Raw genomic sequence first — 8366 nt, 5'->3', positions numbered from 1 at the left:
AGATGCTTCACGGGCTGAGCCACCCAGGCACCCCCAGAGTCATTTGTGGAAATCCTTTTTCCTAGGAAAGACCACAAATGGAGACATTTGCTTCTTTTAGCTAAACCTCCAGATGAGTATAGAAAGGGTGATTTTTACCTTCTACCACAATAATATTGAGCTGCTGCTGTCAACTCATGTAGGGTGGATTAAATAACACAAAAGGGGCAATCAGGGACACCTGGGTGGCTCAGTGGCAGAGTGTCTGCTTTTGGCTCGGCTTATGATCCCGGGGTCCTGGGATTGAGTCCTGTATCGGGATCCCCACGGGGAGCCTGCTTCTCCCTCTGCCTTTGTCTCTGCCTCTCTCTCTGTATCTCATGAATAAATAAATAAAATAATTTTAAAAAGAGGCAATCGGAAACTACACTGTATGATCCCTAATAATGTGTTCAGGGAATTGTAGTGGTCAGACACTGAACACATAGCACCTGAATAGAAACAATATCAATTTATTATTATTATTATTATTTATAAAATATTTATTATAACTTTTTTTTGCACGTGGAATGTATCATCTCACTGCCTTGCAGCCTCTGTTGTTTCCAAGGATAAGTTAGCTGTTAATCTTATTTGGGTTCCCGGGGGCACCTGGAGGTGCAGCCAGTTGAGCATCTGACTCTTAGTTTTGGCTCAGGTCATGATATCAGGGCTGTGAGACTGAGCCCCAGGTTGGGCTCCCCACCCAGCACAGAGTCTGGTTGAATTTCATTCTCCCTCCCTGATCCCCCACTCTCTTAAATAAATAAAACAAATCTTTTTTAAAAATCTCATTTGGGTTCCCTTCTAGGTGATGAGTCATTTTCCTCTCGCCCTTTACAAAATTTTTTTTTGTCTTGTCTTTTAACTATGATGTATCTGGGTATGGATCTCTTTGCAAACTCCTCTTTAGAGTTTAAGATGCTTGGATACGGGGATCCCTGGGTGGCGCAGCGGTTTGGCGCCTGCCTTTGGCCCAGGGCGCGATCCTGGAGACCCGGGATCGAATCCCACGTCAGGTTCCCGGTGCATGGAGCCTGCTTCTCCCTCTGCCTGTGTCTCTGCCTCTCTCTCTCTCTCTGTGTGTGTGTGTGTGTGTGTGTGTGTGTGACTATCTTAAATAAATTAAAAATAAAATAAACATTTAAAGATGCTTGGATACGTAGATCAATGTAGGGTTTTTTTTTTTTCTCTTTGATTTATTTGGAATTTTTATTATTTATTTATATGTTTTTTTCTGCTCCTTTCTCTCTCATCTTTCATTGTGAAATTCCTGTCACACATATGTTGGTGCACTCAAAAGTATCCCACATTTCTCTGAGGCTCTGTTCATTTTTCCTCATTCTATTTTTCTGTTTTTCAGATTATGTAATTTTTCTTAATCTAGCTTTAAGATCATTTGCTCTTTCTTTGGCCAGTTCAAGCACTCTTATTTTATAGATGAGGAAATGAGGATCAGAAAACTTAAATAATTTACTGAAGGTCTCACACAGCAGCTGATGAGTGGCAGAGTCAGGACTTGAACCAGAGATCTCAGGTCTCACCCTGCCTATCACTTATTCAATCGTTTGCTCACCCAATAAATATTTACTGAATGTTGACTATGTGCCAGAAACTATGTTGGAGGATAGAGAATACCGAGCGAGAGACGAGATTCTTGCCCTCGTGAGAGCAGCAAACACGTCAACAAACAGATAAACAAGGTACCTTCGGTGATGTGCGTGCCACAAAGAAGATGAAACAGACAATGGGGTGATGCGGGCAGGTGCTCATGGAGGACCATCTGCAGAGGTGACATCTGAGCTGCTACCTGAAGAGAGGATATCTCTGGAGCTCCTTCAGGACAGAGATCTTTCTGCTTTTTACCGTCTCTCTAGCACCAGCATACAGGAGGGGCTAAGTAAATGTTCATTAAATGGACGATAGCTCCAATAGAGTGGTCCATTCTGATGAGCTGTGCGAACAACAGAAATGTTACAAAATATTTGTTAACACTGAAATCATTCATGTTTCCATTTAGAATCATTTAGCATTTAAAATGGAGGGTCTGGCTATGCAAATATTGGTGGAGATATGATGAGCAGAACTCCCAGCCTCTGGTAGAGTGTAAATCGGAAGAACCACTTAGGGAAAGTCCGTGGCAGGGTCTGCAAAGGTGAACACAGGCAGACCCTATGACCCAGGCACTCTACCCCTCAGTGGGCAGCCAAAAGTAATGTACTCATCCCACGCACGACACTGTCTATGACAGCAATACCATAATAGCTAAGAATTCAGGGCACCTGGGTGGCTCAGTGGTTGAGCGTCTGCCTTCAGCTCAGGTTGTGATCCTGGGGTCCTGGGATTGAGTCCCCCATTGGGCTCCCTGCAGGGAACCTGCTTCTCCCTCTGCCTATGTCTCTCTGTGTCTCTCATGAATAAATAAGTAAAATCTTTTAAAAAGTAGCTAAGTATTCCCATTTGGGAATTACCCAGAAGCCCAAGAATGGCATAACAGATAAACCACACTGTATTCACATAACGGACTGTCACATGGCAATAGATGAACATGAGCAGCCATGTGCACCAGTATATAATTTACTGATATAAAATTGAGCAAAATAAGCCATATTCAAAAGAGCTCATACTGTATGAATCCATTTCTATAAAAAGTATATAGTAATGGAGAAAACTAGTCTTTGCTGTTAGAAGTCAAGAGCATGGTGACGGTGGGGTGAGCTCACGCTTGAAAGGCAGCGCGAGGTAGGGTGCTGGGAAGTGAGCACACCAGCGTGTTTGGTTCGTGAAAATGCATCACGCTGTGCACTTCTGATAAGACTCTTTTTCTGTATCAAAGGTCGGAGAAGCCGCAACCATTCAAACAGATCAGTGCTCTAACAAGGTGGGTTCCACAGGGGTGGCAGGCTCCCTGCCCGTACCATGTTGGGTGTAAAGACAGATTTTTACAAGGAACAGGCCTGTGTGAGACAGTTTCCTGGTGCGCACCACCTCTGGAGACCAGCTTAGGTAGTAAGGAGACCACTGGTCTAGAGGCACAAGATCTAGGGTCTGCCAGCCTCTGGCTCTGTAACTCTGAGCATGTTACATTCTCTGCTCAGGTTTAGGCAAATGTGCACAGGCTCGGGCAGCCCGGGTGGCTCAGCAGTTTAGCGCCGCCTTCAGCCCAGGGCATGATCCGGGAATTGAGTCCCACGTCGGGCTCCCTGCATGGAGCCTGCTTCTCCCTCTGCCTGTGTCTCTCATGAATAAATAAAAATAATCTTAAAAAAATGTGCACAGGCTCGTTGTGGGGATGAAGATTGCTGTACATGCAGAGAGCTTAGCACAGTAATTAGTGCAAAATAAGTGCTCGGTGATGTTGGCTGAGTCTCCGAAAATGACCACATGATTTTGTTTGAGGCTTTTAAGCCAATGACGCGTCAGCTTGATGGAGGACAGGGTGAAGGCGGAAGTAGAGGGTTGTGGCAGGAGACGAGGGAGGTGCCCCTGGAGGTACCTGGGCTTTGCTCCGTTGAAGAGAACTGTACTGAAGATGCCCTTTGTCACCTGGAGTGTTTGCTGCATCACAACAACTGCACACTGCGTGCTCCAAGTGGCTCCAATTTATAATGAAGATACAAAGGCAGGCAAATGAATCTGTTCTTCGGAGCTGGGCTAGTGACTTCCTTGCGGGCGATGGTGAGTGGAAGGGGGCACAGAGGAGGTTGCCAGGTGTCTCTACCTGGTGCCTGCTGTACCAACAGTGAGGCTCGTGAAACCGCACATCAAGCTCAACATGTAAGACACGGGCACTTTTCTCATGGGACTCAATGGAAGGAAAAGGTCTGGTTTAAACTCTGGCCTATGACAACTAAGAGGGATGAGCATTATCCCTGGCACTCTGTGACACAGGCTCAAAGTCTGGGAAGGGAAGGCCAGCAGAGAAGCCACCGTGTCCCCTGTACCACCGTTTGGCCAGCAGATGGCACTGCTGCAGATTAGAGGAAGGAGCTCCCACTTCTCCCACCTTGGGGCTGTTTTCTGTAAAACCTGGGAATCTGGGGTCCAGCCCCGTGGAAAGCAGACAGGTGTTCTTCCGGGGGCAGTAGGATGATCTGGGGGTAGGGGCCAGCAGAAGGACCGCTGAGGCTGTGCTGGGCCCACAACACTCCAGCTGACCCAGTTAGAGTATAATCCGGACTAAAAATAAAGAAGCAGCCAGCTTTGCAGCACACGTATGAGGCTCGGAGGCTGGAGGAGGAGGCAGGTGCTGTGGAAGGAGCCTCGTGTGTGCGTCTGTGAGAAGGGCAGGTGTCAGCAGAAAGCAAACGCTCCTGGGAACAAGTGAATTCATCAGTTACACTGCAAGACCACAAGTGACAGCTCCCGACAACCTCCTGGGACAGTCACAGGGCTCCTGGTCTCAGAGGCGCTCCGTGAGGATTCTACAGCAAACAGCACAGGTACCATCACCCTACCTCTAACAGGCGTGTCTGTCTCATCCTGTGTCTGATTCTCTGGATATACTCTCTCTCTGGTTGTTTGTTTTGGTAACTGCTTTAAGATCTAATCCACATCCACCCATTTAACTGTACAAATTCAATGGCTTTTAGTATATTCGCCATGCTGTGCAGCCATCATGACAGTCGATCTTAGATTGTTTTCATCACCCTAAAAAGAAAGTTGTGCCCATTAGCAGTCACCTCCCCGTGTCTCCCCTGAACTCCCTCAGCCCTAGGCAACCACTAATCTGCCCATCTCTGTGGATCTTCCTGTTCTGAATGTGTCATACAAATGGAATCATACAACATGTGGTCTCATGTGACTGGCTTCTTTCACTCAAGCACGGTGTTTTCAAGGTTTCACCCACGTCATAGCCCGGGTCAGCCACGGTTTATTTATTTATTTGTTGGTGGGTTGTTTCCACTTTTTTGGCTCACATAGTGATTGTGAGCATTTGTGCTATGAATATGAACAAATGCTATGGACATTTGTGTACAGGTTTGTGTGTGGCCATATGTTTTCATTTTTCTTGGCCATAGTCCTAGGAATATAATTGTTAAGTGACTCTGTTTTCTGTTTAATCTTTTCAGGAATACTTGGCCTTTTTTTTTTTTTCTAAGTAAACTGTATGCCAATGCGGGGCTCAAACTTACAACCCCGAGATCAAGAGTTGCATGCTCCACTCACTGAGCCTACCAGGCACCACTGCCCTCAGTTTTAGTGCAAATGCAATTCAATTATCTCTTTTTTATTCCTTGATTCCTCTAACAGCAAGTGAGATATGGCATTTCCTCTTTGTGAATGGGGGAACTGAGGCCCAGGGTATTCTGCCTGGATACTCCCTAGAGCCCCTTCCCTTCCTGCTGGAACTTCTGGCCACAATTCCCAGCCCTTCCACATTGCCAGAATGATTTATCTAAAATGTATGTCTGGTCATATTACTTAAGATACAATTCTTGGGACGCTTGGGTGGCGCAGCAGTTTAGCACCTCCCTTCAGCCCAGGGCGTGATCCTGGAGACCTGGGATTGAGTCCCACGTTGGGCTCCCTGCATGGAGCCTGCTTCTCCCTCTGCCTGTGTGTCTGCTTCTCTTTGTGTCTCTCATGAATAAATACATAAAATCTTAAAAAAAAAAAAGATACAATTCTTCACATGTGGGCAGCCTGGGTGGCTCAGCGGTTTAGCGCCACCTTCAGCTCAGGGCGTGATCCTCGAGACCCGGGATCAAGTCCCACGTCCGGCTCCCTACATGGAGCCTGCTTCTCCCTCTGCCTGTGTCTGTGCCTCTTTCTCTCTGTGTGTGTCTCATGAGCAAATAAATAAAAATCTTTTTTTAAGATTGGGGATCCCTGGGTGGCGCAGCGGTTTAGCGCCTGCCTTTGGCCCAGGGCGCGATCCTGGAGACCCGGGATCGAATCCCACGTCGGGCTCCCGGTGCATGGAGCCTGCTTCTCCCTCTGCCTGTGTCTCTGCCTCTCTCTCCCTCTCTCTCTGTGTGACTATCATAAATAAATAAAAATTTAAAAAAAAAATCTTTTTTTAAGATTGATTTCTTTTTTTTAAGATTTTATTCATTTGTTCATGAGAGACACACACACACACACACACACACAGAGAGAGAGAGAGAGAGAGGCAGAGACACAGGCAGAGGGAGAAGCAGGCTCCATGCAGGGAGCCCGATGCGGGACTCAATCCCAGGTCTCCAGGATCACGCCCTGGGCCCAAGGGAGGCGCCAAACCGCTGAGTCACCCAGGGATCCCTAAATAAAAATCTTAAAAAATAAAGGCAGAAACTATTAGGGCTATTAAAAAAAAAAAAAAAACCCAACAATTCTTCACATGTCCCATTACTACTGAAGAGGATCAAGTTCTAGATTCCATCTGGTCTATAAGACCTTCCTCATCTTTTCCTACTCACTATTCTCCCATTTCATACCCTAAAATCCAGTTATAAAGAACTGCTTGCAGGGGCACCTGGGTGGCTCAGTGGTTGAACGTCTGTCTTTGGGTCAAGTTGTGATCCCAGAGTCCTGGGATGGAGTCCCGCATTGGGCTCCCCGCAGGGAACCTGCTTCTCCCTCTGCCTATGTGTCTGCCTCTCTTTCTGGGTCTCTCATGAATAATTAAATAAAAACTTAAAAAAAAACTGCTTGCATTTCCCCAGTAGCACCATATGTCATCTCTCTGGGATTTTGCATAAGCAGCTCTCACTGCTGCAAGTGCCCTTCTTCCACTTCTTTCACCTGGTGGACTCTTACACATCCTTCAAGCCCCATCTTAAATGTCTCTCTTTTCTCTGAAGCTTTCCTCATCTAAGTGCTCCCTCATTGACCTCTCAAAGCACCTTGTTTTGATGCCTTCAACACAGACTATTCTATTAGTCTCCCTAGCTGGACTGTGTGCACTTTGAGAACAGAGACTGGGCTTTATTTCATTCTGTATATTTTCAGGCATAGAACAAAACCTTGCAGAGTAAATGAATAAATGTTCTATATCTGCAATGTCTGATATGGTATCTACAAGCCACATATAGCTACTGAGCCCTTGAGATGTAGCTGATCCAAACTAAGATCTGCTTCAAGTCTACAATACACACTGAGGGACGCCTGGGTGGCTCAGTGGTTGTGCATCTGCCTTTGACTCAGGTCGTGATCTCTGGGGTCCTGGGATCCAGTTCTGTGTCAGGCTCCCCATGGGAGCCTGATTCTCCCTCTGCCTATGTCTCTGCCTCTCTCTGTGTATCTCATGAACAAATAAATACAATCTTTAAGAAAGAAATAAATAAAACAAAATATGCACTGTATTTCAAAGTGTGGAACAAATAAAAGTAAAATATCTTAGATAATTTTTTACATTCATTAAATATTGTAAAAATTATTGTAAAATAATATGTTGCATGTATTGGGTTAAATGAAATAGATTAGGGATCCCTGGGTGGCGCAGTGGTTTAGCGTCTGCCTTTGGCCCAGGGCGCAATCCTGGAGACCTGGGATTGAATCGCACGTGGGGCTCCTGGTGCATGGAGCCTGCTTCTCCCTCTGCCTGCCTTCAGCTCAGGGTGTGATACTGGTCCTGGGATCGAGTCCCACGTCGGGCTCCCTGCAGGGATCCTGCTTCTCCCGCTGCCTGTGTCGCTGCCTCTCATGAAGAGATAAATTCTTTTTTTTATAAATAAAATCTTAAGATACATGTACATACACATACACACATTGCCTGTTCGGTAACATTGAACTCAAGGCCGACAGCACTATGGCTCACAACCAGAACAGGTCATCTAACACAGGTGTCTTCTCCTGAAGACACGTCACAGCCTCCCCGTGCTTAGGGACGCTGGACAGTGCCTGGCGCCACGCTTGGGGACCATTTCAAACAAAATCACCAACAAAACCCCCCAAAATGTAAAAACCGTGGCAGCACACATGCACAAGACACTTGTTCACAGTATGAGAGCTAAGACAAGAAGGCACAGGGTTGCCTTATCTGACTTCAGCTCGAACCCTCCGCACCTGGCAACGCAAACCCTTCCCGTCGTGCGCAAGCCCACAAAACACACCGCGCCCAAGCTCATTGGTTTGCATAAAGGGAGGTTGAATAAAGGGAGGAATGGAGTATTGGTTGAATAAAGGGAGGAATGGAGATGCGCCTGGCTCGGACGGATGCCCTGGGCCTGAGAGGGCGGGAGGAGGCGCCATCTAGGTCCTTCCCCTAGCTTCAGGCCACCGCAGGCCACTCTTACGCTGGACAAAACCTCCCCAGACCCTCCCACGTGTCCTGCCTTCGCCGAAGCGCCTCCGCTCCCCGTGACGTCACCAAGGACCGTCACGTGTCGCTGGAAGCCCCGCCCCGACGCTGACCTCATGGCTCC

This window comes from Nyctereutes procyonoides, unplaced genomic scaffold, assembly GCF_905146905.1.
Source record: "Nyctereutes procyonoides isolate TBG_1078 unplaced genomic scaffold, NYPRO_anot_genome, whole genome shotgun sequence".
Classification (NCBI taxonomy): Eukaryota; Metazoa; Chordata; class Mammalia; order Carnivora; family Canidae; genus Nyctereutes; species Nyctereutes procyonoides.
The sequence above is the reverse complement of the archived record's forward strand: the minus strand, read 5'-3'. Positions refer to the sequence as shown.